The 14,111-nt window shown below is 57.2% G+C and overlaps 1 protein-coding gene across 2 annotated transcripts in view; it reads right to left on the minus strand.

The window, feature by feature from the left end:
- The window catches only part of BAHD1 (bromo adjacent homology domain containing 1), a 44,227-nt gene that overhangs the window by 18,223 nt on the left and 11,893 nt on the right, over window positions 1–14,111 (minus strand). The window contains exon 1 of one of the 2 annotated variants that reach the window (XM_075426908.1): window positions 4,690–4,772. The exons of the other annotated variant lie outside the window; for it this stretch is intronic. The gene's annotated coding sequence lies outside the window, so the exon portion shown is untranslated. Of the gene's footprint in view, window positions 1–4,689; window positions 4,773–14,111 lie in introns of those variants that run through there. 2 annotated transcript variants of the gene reach the window in all.

The following is a 14,111-nucleotide window of genomic DNA, read 5'->3' on the forward strand; positions in this document are numbered from 1 at the left end:
TCTCTAGCAGCGGGGTTACCCCGTCTTTGTCCTCCTGCCTCTCACCTTCAGCAGGCTGTCTGAGGAGTGAAGCAGTTCCGCAGGCTGAGGGAGCACACGCTCACCCGCGGAGCCGTCGGTCTAACGCTAAGGAAGGACACAGGCAGGTGACACTAACCTGTCAATATTCAAAAAAGTCAGCCTAATGAGTGATATTGGAATAGAGTTAATTAAGCCTGTATCTGAGCGCTGAAAATAGCAGGAAAGGACAACTGCTTGCACTTAGTGGTATTTATTAAGCAGTCAGACTCCCTTTCTTGGCCCCGAGGAGTCAGCCTTCACACCAGCACCAGCCCGGGAGCGGTCCGAGCCTCCCCGCAATCGGGTGTTTGCTGGAGCATCCCCCAGCTGACACCATCGGCACCGGTCTGCCACTCCTGAGGCTCTTTAATTAAAGGCACTGCTGCTTCTGCAGCGATCGGAACAAAGCTGCCGCATTACGAGAACTGTTCATTTGATATGGTTTAATCAAGCTGATAATTAGATTATCTATTTGAAATACGCCCAACGTGTTTTAATTGACTTGCTTATATATGCATTAACTAAAAGAACCTTAGGAATTGAAAAGCACTGTGGTTTGCACGTGGCTTTTCTAGACACCAGACCCTCTGCGACCCGTTTTGGGGGAACCAACCCCTCGGACCCAGCGACACGGCCCCCTTGCCCAGTGCCCACACAGGAGTGCGCTGCGGGGAGCAAACATTTCTGTAGAGCCAACGTTCTGCCCATTAGAAAAACAGGTTCTGGAAATTCGGAGGATTCTTACCACGTCAGACAGAATTTCCTCCAAAAGTGGAGTTCTTCTCGCACAAGAGGCCGGCCCGAGCACACCCCACCTCCGGAGTCTGCAGCAAGGCTGTCACTTCCAAACCAAATCTGGCCGAGCCGTGGTAGACCAGGCATCCCGACAGCCATGGCCTGGGGAGAAGCGCTCTGCCCAGCCTACAGTGACCAGCAGCTTCCTTGCAGCTCTCATCCCACTCCCCGCTGCCCCTACCCAGAGGCAGACCCTCTGGCAGCAGTGCTCAGCAGAGGGGCGAACACCCCAGGACAAGCAGCCCAGCACCAGCCACCCCCTTCGCACGGAGCAGCCCGGCCGCTCGCCCCTCGTCGCTGGGGCCTTGAGCCCGTCAGCATTCACACGAGTTGGAGCATCCACCCCAAACTGAGCACAGGACAGGGTGGGGGGCAGGAGGACGGGGCCAGACTCTTTCCAGTGGTGCCCAGCGACAGGACAAGGGGCAACGGGCACAAACTGAAGCCTGGGAAGTTCCAGCTGAACACGAGGAAGAACTTCTTCGTGGAAGAACTTCTTGATGGTTGGACTCGATGATCTTAGAGGTCTTTTCCAACCTCTGATTCCATGATTCTTCCCTCTGAGGGTGACGGAGCCCTGGAACAGGCTGCCCAGGGAGGTTGTGGAGTCTCCTTCTCTGGAGATATTTCAGCCCCGCCTGGACGTGGTCTACAGCCTGCTGTAGGTGACCCTGCTTGGGCAGGGGGTGGGACTGGGTGACCCCAGAGGTCCCTTCCAACCCCGACCATGCTGAGGTTCTGTGATTCTGTGACATTGCTCGCACCACACCTGCTCTAAGCGAGCACGAGTCCGGCAGGGACTGAAGGCAGGGGACTGTCCCAGCAGTGAAGTGGAGAGTCCTTAACAGCACAGCGACCGCCTTCCCTGCCTGAGCCCCGGGGCACGCAGCGACGAGCAGCAGCTCAAACAAAACTTCTGGAACCTAAGCCTAGGAACGCTGGAAGCAGCAACGCTCAAAATGAAAATGGAGTTTTTTTTTTCTTTTCTTTTTCTCCCCTCTACGTACGTTTCCTAGAACCGTGGGAAATCCACCCCCCTCTCCAAGGCCCGGGGGCAAGGCCCGTCTTCCAGCGCCGAACAGGCAGCGATGTCTGGCCGGTTGCAGCGTTTCCAGCTAACGCCCTGCCCCAGCTTTGCTCGCCGACAGGCTGCGGCCGGGCACGGCGAGAGCCCCGCTCCAGCTGAGCGTGCAGAGATGACAGCAGAGATATCGAGCCGAAAAGGTGTGAAAGCGGGGAGAGCACCACGAGTCGATGCGATCCGTCTGAAGAGTCTCAGCTGCGCGAGCCCTCTGACACACAGCTTCCCAGGCACAGCAGCAATCAGGCAACCACAGGCAGCTGCGGGGTTTATTTATTACTTTTTAATAAAAGGAGGTTATGTCTGCATAGATCTCCTTTTGGCATCTGGTCTCCAAGTCTTCTCTCCCACCCTCTGCTCTTCTACCGCAAAGCACCTATCTACAGATGGGTAACTCCAGATCTGGAAAGTTGTGGAAAGACAAAACAAGCCAACCCCACACATGCTGGCATGACAGCCTGGCACATCCTCGAAGTGCCAGCACAGAAAACGCCAGCACCATCCAGCAACACGGCCAGACGACTGCCAACCCTCCGACACCCAGCCTTACAGCAGAAACACAGGACGCCGCGCGGAAATCCAACCAAAGGAACCTCAGCAAATGCAGAAGTCGGCATTACTCTCTCAAAAATTCCCACGATGGATTCCTTGGCTGAACAAAAAGCCCCAACCAAACAAAAAAAATCAGCCAAGGCTCTCCCCGACCTCCTTGGTCTGGAGACCGAGAGGAGGTCACTCTTCCAGATCGCGCCCCACCAAAACCTGAAGTCCAAGGTCAGCCGAATTCTGCTTGTCTTCAAACGCGTGACTGAATCCCGTTCGCTCGGCGCTGGCTCAATATTATCAGCACATAACTGGCAGAAATAAACTAATTTTGAGTGGATCAGTTACCAAGTGTGATTAAAAAGGTTCAGTTTCTACCCGGGGAACTTCCCCGTGATACCACCACGACAAAACGACCGCCACGACCCGCGGCGTGGTTCGTAGAAGCTGGAGCGTCATTTCTCCTCCCAAGTCCTTTTTCTGACCTAACGCTCTAATGGAGGTGGGAACACCCAGGTTTAGCATCCGTAACGAACTCTGCTATACCAATGGGATCCTGGGGTGCATCAAGAAGAGTGTGGCCAGCAGGTCGAGGAAGGTTCTCCTTCCCCTCTACACTGCCCTGGTGAGGCCTCATCTGGAGTACTGTGTCCAGTGCTGGGCTCCCTAGTTCAAGAAAGATGAAGAGCTACTGGAGAGAGTCCAGCGGAGGGCTACGAGGATGATGAGGGGACTGGAGCATCTCCCCTATGAGGAGAGGTTGAGGGAACTGGGCATGTTCAGCCTGGAGAAGAGAAGGCTGTGAGGGGACCTTATAAATGCTTACAAATATCTAAAGGGTGGGGGTCAGGAGGATGGGGCCAAGCTCTTTCCAGTGGTGCCCAGTGACAGGACAAGGGGCAATGGGCACAAACTGAGGCACAGGAAGTTCCGTCTGAACATGAGGAAGAACTTCTTCCCTCTGAGGGTGACGGAGCCCTGGCCCAGGCTGCCCAGGGAGGCTGTGGAGTCTCCTTCTCTGGAGATATTCCAGACCCGCCTGGACAAGGTCCTGCGCAGCCTGCTGTAGGTGACCCTGCTTGGGCAGGGGGGTTGGACTAGATGACCCACAGAGGTCCCTTCCAACCCCTACTATTCTGTGATTCTGTGATTCCAGAGCCGTAGACGCTGTGAATTTATTACCAACCACCACAACCAACCGGGGGAATAAAAAGCCACCAGCCGCTGGGTGCACACCCCCCAGCAGCCAGGCACAGCATGGTAGAGCCGCTCCTCGGCACCTCTTCCGGAGACACTCTCTGCCTGGAGAACCTCCTGCACTGCTCTGTCCCCTGTCACTGTCCCCCGCCGGCGCAGGGCCCGAGCCCTGCTACAAGACTGCTCTGGCGATGGCCCGGCCGGTTTTGGGGAGGTGTTGAGGTAGGTAGCAGTCGAGCGCAGAACTAAAAGTGCAGGGACAAAATGACTGCAGTCGTGGAGCAAAACTCCTTTTGACTCCAATACCTTCGTTTCTCTGGCTAAAATAACAACAAAAACACCAAAGCATTTCAAGATCCTAAGCATTCATGTATCGCCATCCAGATAACCTGTGTTGACTCTTTCCAGTGGTGCCCAGTGACAGGACAAGGGGCAATGGGCACAAACTGGAGCAGAGGAAGCTCCAGCTGAACCCGAGGAAGAACTTCTTCCCTCTGAGGGTGACAGAGCCCTGGCCCAGGCTGCCCAGGGAGGTTGTGGAGTCTCCTTCTCTGGAGATATTCCAGCCCCGCCTGGCCGCGGTGCTGTGCCCCCTGCTCTGGGTGACCCTGCTTGGGCAGGGGGTGGGACTGGGTGACCCCAGAGGGCTCTTCCAACCCCAAACATTCTGTGATTCTGTGATTAGGCACAAAGGAAAAAACAATTAACCCACCAATCCCGCCGCATGGCAAGCACGCATCCAGCAACAGGCACCGACGGCCTGACTATCCTGCTCTGCTGAGCAGAAGCGATCTCCAGCACGCCGCACCACGAAGAACCCTTTCCATGCCCACGAAAGCCCCTGCACTGCACGGACCGCTTTGCCGGGGACGTTCCTGCTCACTCCCTTCGTGGCACCAAGCACACCGAATGGAATGGCAGGGGTTGGCAGGGACCTCTGCGGGTCATCTAGTCCAACCCCCCTCCCGAAGCAGGGTCGCCTACAGCAGGAGCAGCAGAGACTGCCGACGTACCTGCGACCCTCCTCTTCCTCCAGCACAACACAGCAGCAGAGCTTCTGAATGCCGCTCACAACAAGACCATCTGACAGTCAAGGTGTCGTGCCTCAACATCAGGTCCTGCTGAGCTTCCTTACAGCGAGCATCGTACTCCTTTCAGCCGTGAACGGAGTGTCGGGGCTCTTCATCCTCCTCCCACCTTCGCAGTGCTTCACAAAGCAAAGGGGAGAATGGAACTGCGCCCAGAAGTCCCCAAGAAATCACAAGATAACCTGAAGAACCGAAAGCGAAGACACTTCAGCCAGAACTACGCATTTACCGCTTGCAGCTGAGGAACTGGGCTAGCGGTGGGACGACATTTAGGCGTAGCTCTGTGGGAAACGAAACAAGTCCAAGCAAGCAGCTTCGTCCAGCCAGCTGCACCCAGAGCCCACCGAGCACCTCAAAGCTCGCTGGAGTCGCTGCCTCCTTCCTCAACCCGGAGCAGTTCTGAAAATCTGTCTTGGCAGCTGTCGAACCCAAACCAGATCCGAGTAAAGAAAAATCAAGAAAAAAAACAAACCCAAACCACTGGTCCCATTTTCCCCTAGAACAAAACCGCTACCCAAACAGCAAAATCAGGAGAGAGTTGACGCCTCATTAGCAGGAAAATAAGCAAGTGTGTTAACAGCTGCGTGCTTACAGAGCACGCAGCTGCAGCATCTGTCTCTCCCTCTCCACCACTTGACTGCGAGGGAAATTAGAAGAAACCAGTCTGGGACGACCCGTTCGAGCACCATTCCCCCTCCGAAGCTTCGCTGCGGAGCTGCGCTCCTTCCAAGGGGACGACGCCAACAGCACGGAAATTTAAAGCTTTCAGAGCTCCTCATCTGTCTGGCGCTTCATTAATTATACCAAGAGTTATGACAACACGCACCCTCCGCTCCATGTACAGCATCGTTTGGCCGACTTGCAGTCCCGGTCCACTGGAAGAAGCTACATCCACCTAAACCAGCGCAGCTCACGCTGCCCACAGCCCTATAACTACAAGTACCTGGGGGGTCTGCTCCTTTCTCTCTGCTGCTTTTACAGCCAAATAATTCTCGGTGCTATCAGGGGTGTGTGGCGTGAAGGAAGCCTCCCAGGAGACCTCAGAAATCCGGACAAATCACAGCAGTGCCAGGTACCCCAGCCCGAATCACCTGAACGCTGCACGAGTCCCACAGGCAGCAGCACCGCTGCAATCTCAACGCTCAGAAAAACCGTACCTGTCGCAGGCTGCAATTTATCTTCCCGAGGTCCAGCCCTGATTCTTCTCCGGGGGCCCATCGCAAGCTCTGTCATCCACACGCTCCAGAGGAAACTGTTTACCCAGCGCTCATTAGACAGCAGAAAAGGCTTGTTTCTCCTCCCCACACACAACCCCAACCAGCACCTCCCGAGAACCACGCGAACACCGCGCCGGAGGACGCAGCCCACGCCTCCGCAGCTTTCAGAAAAGCCTGGGAAAAAGGGATCCGGGAGAGGGGTCTCTGGAAGCTGGAAGGACCGCGCTCTGCTCCACCACCCGCAACTACCACCTCGCCGCGAAGGTGCCACGTAGCTGGGAGCGCTGCAGAACCCGTGCGGCCGCCATGAATTACAGTGCTCCGGCAACCGCGATTACAGAATCACAGAATCACAGAATAGTAGGGGTTGGAAGGGACCTCTGGGGTCACCCAGCCCAACCCCCTGCCCAAGCAGGGTCACCTACAGCAGGCTGCACAGGACCTTGTCCAGGTGGGTCTTGAATATCTCCAGAGAAGGAGACTCCACAGCCTCCCTGGGCAGCCTGGGCCAGGGCTCCGTCACCCTCAGAGGGAAGAAGTTCTTCCTCATCTTCAGCTGGAGCTTCCTCTGCTCCAGTTTGTGCCCATTGCCCCTTGTCCTGTCACTGGGCACCACTGGAAAGAGCTTGGCCCCATCCTCCTGACCCCCACCCTGCAGATATTTGTAGGCATTTCTAAGGTCCCCTCTCAGCCTTCTCTTCTTCAGGCTGAACAAGCCCAGTTCCCTCAACCTCTCCTCGTAGGAGAGATGCTCCAGTCCCCTCCTCATCCTCGTAGCCCTCCACTGGACTCTCTCCAGTAGCTCTTCATTTTTCTGGAACTGGGGAGCCCAGAACTGGACACAGTACTCCAGATGAGGCCTCACCAGGGCAGTGTAGAGGGGAAGGAGAACCTCCCTTGTCCTGCTGCCCACACTCTTCTTGATGCACCCCAGGATCCCATTGGCTTTCTTGGCACCCAGGGCACGCTGCTGGCTCATGGTCACCCTGTCGTCCACCAGGACACCCAGGTCCCTCTCCACAGAGCTGCTCTCCAGCAGGTCCACCCCAAGCCTGTACTGGTGCATGGGGTTGTTCCTCCCCAGGTGCAGGAACCTGCACTTGCCCTTGTTGAACCTCACCAGGTTCCTCTCTGCCCAGCTTTCCAGCCTATCCAGGTCACGCTGAATGGCAGCACAGCCTGCTGGTGTGTCTACCACACCTCCCAGTTTGGTGTCGTCAGCAAACTTGCTGAGGGTACATTCTAACTCTTCATCCAGGTCGTTGATGAAGAATCAGATGCCTGGAATCCAGCAGCGCTGGCGAGCCGAGCGCGACGCCCACCGGGCGCAGACCCTCCTCAGGCGGCCGACCACTCGCCCCAACAGGAGCCGGGCAGAGGGGCTGCCCGGCCGATGGCCCGGGAGGGCTTGGTTACTGGGTTTCGGGTCTTACCCAGTGGCAGTGCTCTCAAGCGCCCTGCAGGGAAGCCAAAATTCAGTTTTTCCTGCTCTTCTCACACTCCCCACAGCCCCAGCAAGCAGTGTACACACGGAATAATAATTAAAAAAAAAAAAAAAGGAGAAAAGAAAAGCGAAATCCCTGCCGCCCCACCGTGCGTCAAGAAGAGTGTGGGCAGCAGGACGAGGGAGGTTCTCCTTCCCCTCTGCTCTGCCCTGGGGAGGCCCCATCTGCAGTGCTGTGTCCAGTGCTGGGCTCCCCAGGTCAAGAAAGATGAGGAGCTACTGGAGAGAGTCCAGTGGAGGGCTGCGAGGATGAGGAGGGGACTGGAGCATCTCTCCTACGAGGAGAGGCTGAGGGAGCTGGGCTTGTTCAGCCTGGAGAAGAGAAGGCTGAGAGGGGACCTTAGAAATGCCTCTAAATATCTGCAGGGTAGGGGTCAGGAGGATGGGGCCAAGCTCTTTCCAGTGGTGCCCAGCGACAGGACAAGGGGCAACGGGCACAAACTGAGGCACAGGAAGTTCCAGCTGAAGATGAGGAAGAACTTCTTCCCTCTGAGGGTGACGGAGCCCTGGCCCAGGCTGCCCAGGGAGGCTGTGGAGTCTCCTTCTCTGGAGATATTCCAGACCCACCTGGACAAGTTCCTGTGCAGCCTGCTCTGGGTGACCCTGCTTGGGCAGGGGGTGGGACTGGGTGACCCCCAGAGGTCCCTTCCAACCCCGACCATTCTGTGATTCTGTGAGAGCCCAACCAACGGGAGCCCCCTCGGCAGGCGGAGCGGGCGCAGACGGCGCTCCCCGGGTGCCGGGCTCCCTCTCCGCGGGCAGCCCTCGCCGCCAGCGCCCCGACACAGTCTGCCAGCCCCGGGGCAAAGGGCCCGTTTCACGCCTCAGACGCAGAACGCGGCATTCCAATCTCCCCGGCCGAAGGAAGCGGGAGAGCCCGCGGAGCCACGCTGCGGCGGCGGGGAAGGCGTCCCGCATCGGCTGCGATGCCCCGGCGCGGCTCCCGCTGCGGGGTCCCGACACCAGCGGGAAAGAGCGATGGACGAGTGCGGGGCAGGGTGGGACGGTGCTTCCCCAAAACCAGCGATGAGGTGCTTTGTCCGGGGGACTCACACAACACCTGGGCAAGGCACAGCCCTTTTCGGCAAGGCACCGGCCTTCCCGTCCCCAGTCCCGACGCCAAGACGCCGTGCTCCCGTGTTACGTTTTCAGCCAAAAGCCAACACTTAGGCTGAATATTCAGTAAACACCACGGTAAAATATAAGTGTGGGACAGGCTGCCCAGGGAGGTTGTGGAGTCTCCTTCTCTGGAGATATTCAAGACCCGCCTGGACAAGGTCCTGTGCAGCCTGCTGTGGGTGACCCTGCTTCGGCAGGAGGGTTGGACTAGATGACCCACAGAGGTCCCTGCCAACCCCTACTATTCTGTGATTCCATGAAGCAACATGTGACCTCAGGACCTCAAACATCGGTCACAGAATCACAGAATCCCAGAATGTTGGGGGTTGGCAGGGACCTCTGGGGGTCACCCAGCCCCACCCCCTGCCCAAGCAGGGTCACCCAGAGCAGGCTGCACAGCACCACGTCCAGGCGGGGCTGGAATATCTCCAGAGAAGGAGACTCCACAGCCTCCCTGGGCAGCCTGGGCCAGGGCTCTGTCACCCTCAGAGTGACCAAAACCAGACCAAGCTTCGCAGCCACGCTCTGTTTACGCACGCATGTGAAAGTCTCTGAACACCTCCTGGTGCAGCCCCGGCCGACGCTCGCCAAACCCACTTCCCATGGCCTTAAGGACTGCAGATGTCCACCCCCAAGAGCTGCCCCAAGCCTGCTGCCCGCGACCCGAGCACCAAGCAGCCCTCTCCTACGTGTCAGCGGGCAGGTTCGACGCTGCTGCAGCCCCGGCAGCCGGCACCCTGCGAGCGGGTCCGGCCAGCTCAGAGCTCGGGAGGCGACGGCACAGCCTGGGTTTCGCGCTTGCTCCGGAGAAGACAAGCAAAAGCTGTGCTTATCTACCAGCAAAGCCACCCTGGCCTCCTCAAAACGACTCTGAACTCTACTTCTTCACACACTGAGTGGTTCAGGGCATCGAGGGAATAAATAACACGCAACCACGCCACTGAAGTCACAAGCAGACGAGCACACCCCGAACAGAAACCGCTCCTCTGCCGGCGCTGCCACTGCCATTACTCCCGCAGCGCACAGCCTGTCGCCTCGCAGAAGCAATGGGGGAGGAAACAAAACCCAGAGAGAGAACAGCGTGGAAAACCAGCCCCCAGCACGCGGCCGATCGAGAGCCCGGGCAAGGCAGAGGGAATCCCGGCATCCGCAGGCGAGGGAGAGGAGCGCGGGGGGGTGGGAGCGAAAACCGGGCTGAGCTCGTCTCAAGCCTGACAGCTTTGAACGAAAGCACCCTCACTGGGGAGACGCTTGGACACGTGGCCTTGGCTGTCTCACCCCCCAGTCAATCAGTCGTTAAGGTTTGCTTTTAACGAAGCCGGGCAGAGTAGGCGAGCTGAGCACTGGAAGGGACGCGAGGTGCGGACTGGAGCACGCCACAAACGGGAAGGCTGGAGTTCACGCGGATTTTGCAGTTCTGAAATATCCCAGAGAACAGCAGCAGCAACTACTACTACACATAAAATACTAGATGTATTAAATATCACAGGTTCACAAAGCATTGCCAGTCAGAACTTCCACCAGGCTCCGTGCGAAGCCGCCTGCGTGACAGCTACGCTGCCGCCGCCCCGCATGCTGCCCACAGGCAGTCTGGAACACCAAGTCAGGAATATTCCGGGACGGCTTTGACAGTTGTGTTTTTAGAAGGAGCACAAGCTTTGCCAATCAACTTCATCAAGGTTGAAAAAAAAAAAACAACCCCAAGCCCTGCTCGTCTGATTTTCCATATATGCAAAACACAAACTGAATTCCTCCCCGGCAGAAGGCTGAGTCTGGTAAAATATCAATCACACGTCGCTCTGCTCGGACGGCGCTGGCTCCAGGCCTGCTCACACGGACAAAACGGAATCGCAGATTATTCCCAAGGCTTTATTTTGAAGCACAAGGTGCAAGATTTTTCTATAGTAAATATTAAAGCTCTCCTCTAGATTACAATCACGCTCTTCCCACGACTGCTTTTAGCAACTTCCTCCGAGCCGCTCGGCTTCTCTAACCCCAGCTGCGCCGCGCTCTCCCGTAGCACACGCGGTCTGCGGGAGAGCCCGCGCTGCCGCGGGGGTCTCCAGGGCAGGAGCAGCCCCTCGCCGCTTCCCACGGCCGCTGCCATCTCGTCTCCTTCTCCTCTCCCCGGCATGCCTCCCTCCCACTGGAAGCTGCCCGCGCAGCGCCCTGGACATCCCGAGACAACGCGTGAGCACTCAACGAGCTCCAAAGCTGCTTGCGGGGAGGAAAAACACAGTGCAGGAAATTCGGGGAAGGGCAAGGCATTCCTTCCATGGACCATTTAATTCACCATCCGAAAATCTGACCCAAAATGCAACTTCAAGAACTGTTTTTTGTTTGTTTTCCTTTAAATCATCATCATCATCCTGTTTCCCTCACCGAAGAGCATCCCTCCAATCTGCCGGCCCCAGCTCAGCACCTGAACCCTCGGCACTGCAGCTCCAGGCACTGCTTTATCAGTCACCATCTCAGAGGGGAGCGCAGAAGAGAGACTGCATTTTAAAATTTAACAGACATGCACGTTTATAAGCTCAGCTTCAATTTACCGATGCCTCAAACCCTGGCAGGCAAAAAGGGCTAATTTCAGTAACCCGTTCACGTAATATTTTCGAGGATTCCTGTGTTGTGACTCCTCCCGGGCTGAAACACCTTGACCAGAGCTACCTCTCCAGACTACAGCTGTAAGCTGAGCGCATTTTCAGTTCTAGAACAAGTACTTACAGCAGTGCTCTCTTTCACCTGGAAATCCCTACTGTCTCTACGCAGTTTCAGAAGCAGCGTCACGTTGCCCCAACCTCACTCGGTCCACGCAAAGCAAGCGGTCCACCAGGCAGAACACCCTCCTGGGACTGCAAACTGCCTCCATCACGGGCTTCGGTGCCGCCTCGCACCCAACGCCCACAGACCTTTCCAAAGAAAGCAGACTGTTCCTTTACCCTCACCTTCCTACCACCACCCGGAACACCAGCAGCCCCCGCACACCTCCCCAGCCGAGGACACGGGGACAGAAGCCACCTTACGCTGAGCAGTTTTCCGTTCGAGAGCTTCAGTCCCAGAACTCAGTGCAGAGCTCAGGTCAAAGACCGGCTACCAAACTCTCGCATCCCCACTGGAATCCCCACCACCGAACGCTCTCCTCCCCGTAGGCCTCGCAGACCACGGCCCCGCGCCGAGCGCTAAGCAGAGCTTAAACCTGATGCCGACACTGCTGCGTTTGACCTTCTGGAATGGACGTTCAGGCGGGGCTGAAGCTGAAGCTACTCTCATCAAATCGGGCAGAACTTCTGCAGGTCTCTAGGAACTTGGAGCTGCAAGCAGGGAGGAGTCAAGTTATGGGACACCCATTACCATCCCAGTTCCTAAAAACGATCAGGTGTCCACACAGGTTTCCTCAAGCAGCCTGAAAAAATCTCTACAAAGTATTTTACAACATGCATAAAGTTATATTTTTTTCCTTCACGGCACACAGCGCCAGGCAACGCCACACACAGAGGTGCGCATCCACACATCTGCCGGCAGAGTCACGACCCAGGCAAAGCTGCCCAGCCCAACCAGACCTACTGCAAACCCTCTCCTCCCTCTGATTCATGGAGTATTAACAAATCAACGCAAGGTAAGTGAAAAAGTGCCTCCTAAAATTTCACAACTCAACTGGGTTAATGTATTAAGGTCTGCAAAAAAAAAAATAAAATTAGCACAACTGCATGGTGCTGCAACCCCTTCTGACTTCTCCAAGGAGCAGAAGGGTCTTCGTTCCTCAGGTGGTGGCAACGCACCCGGCCGTACGACTGAATCCAGGCCGGGGTGGGGGTCTTGCTGTTCCGTCTCTCACCGAGCAGCCTACGAATGGATCCTCCACGAAGGGAACGGGCGCACAGGGGCAGCTGTAGAGGCGGGGAGGCAACGCGCAGCGTGCCCGAGCCCCACTCGTACGGCAGACGGAGGAGAGCTTGGTCTGGACCCCGCAGTTATTAACGTCTTCATCAGACCGGCCTGAACCTCCACCAGCCACTAAGTGCTCAGAGTTAATTGCTCGGCGATTGCACTTTTCATTACCAAGCAATTAGCGCTGGAAGGTTTGCAGCGCCCAGCACCGGCTCTTCCCAGCATCAGCAGCGCTGGGGCCACCGAGCACGGCGCGGGGACCGCTCACCACGTCCAGCGCCGCGGCTGCCACGGCACCTGTGCCCGAGGCAGAGGAACCGCCGGCCCCTGCGCCAGCTCCGCGTTGCCGGTCGAAGCCCAGGGGAGCAGAGGGACCCCACGCCCGCGCTGCTGCAGGGCCCGGGCAGAGCATTCCCAGCCACCGGCAGCCGGCACGACGCTGCCACCAGAAACCGGACCAGAGAAGACCCTCAAGCAAGGCAGGCGGACGCGGTCGCACCTCTCCACACACGACCTGCTAAGGGGTGTTACAAGAACCGAGACCACACGCCAAGCGCAGGCAATTCGGCCGCTTGCGACAACGGGCGCCCAGCCGCCGGAACACGGCTGCCACGAGAGCCTCAGCAGAAGCTGCCCCAGCTCTTTCACCCTTCACCCGCGCCGTTGGAGGTGTATGTAAATACACACGTTTGCGTGCACCCCAGGTTTGATCAGTCATGGCAACAAATATCACCTTTAAATGGGCTGGACAGCGTTTGCAGACCTGCGCTGGGAGTGATTTGTTTTATATCCCCTCATTAACTCGCATTTATCTACTTACACGTGCGTGACGCTATCTGGCTGCTCGGGACGCGAGCGATTAAACACGCTTCGCTCTCAAAGCCACGGCTACGATAAGGCGTTTTCAACAAGGTGAGCCACTGAAACGACATCACAGCAAAGGACTGCTTGGATTTTGCTGCCTCTTGCACAGCTGGAAAAACAGACTTTAAAAAAAACAGGAATAATTAAGAACAACGAAGAAGTTGGACAGTCAGTCCCAAGAGCCCCGGATTGAATGACAGGGGGGTGGCTGAAGCAGGTGCCCCCTGAGGTTGTGCTCCTCGGCCACACGACGTGATGCAGAAAGCACATCCTGGGAGCAGCACGGGAGCAGAGCCTGCCGACGGCAGCTGCCTCCAAGGAGAATATTTGGGCATCACCTGCTGAACCTGCTGGGTGCTGCCGCCGAATACGGCCAGCGCCCCGCGGCAGGGGCAAAGTGCGGGGTCTGGCCCCTCCGTTGTCCTCCAGCTGCTCCCCGGGAGCCAGCGAGGCCCGACGGCAGCCATGGCAAGGCAGGCTCCGACAGGGCCTCCCCCCACACCCAGCGGTTCCGTTACCAAACCCAGCGGACAGCGCAGGCTGCCTGGGGCAGGCCTGAGTCTGGTCAGGATTTTACTGGCAAGTCGGGCAGTGTTTTACTACTGCTTCACAGGCTCACCCGCGGGTAACACTTGGAGAGACAGCAAGCGGGTCACAAGACAAGCTGCGAGTTCACTTATGGTCTTGCTGGACCAGAGAAGCATTGAAGTTATTCAGAGAGCCCACCAACAGGGTGAACACCCCACTGGCACACG

Source organism: Opisthocomus hoazin, chromosome 7 (assembly GCF_030867145.1).
Source record: "Opisthocomus hoazin isolate bOpiHoa1 chromosome 7, bOpiHoa1.hap1, whole genome shotgun sequence".
Classification (NCBI taxonomy): Eukaryota; Metazoa; Chordata; class Aves; order Opisthocomiformes; family Opisthocomidae; genus Opisthocomus; species Opisthocomus hoazin.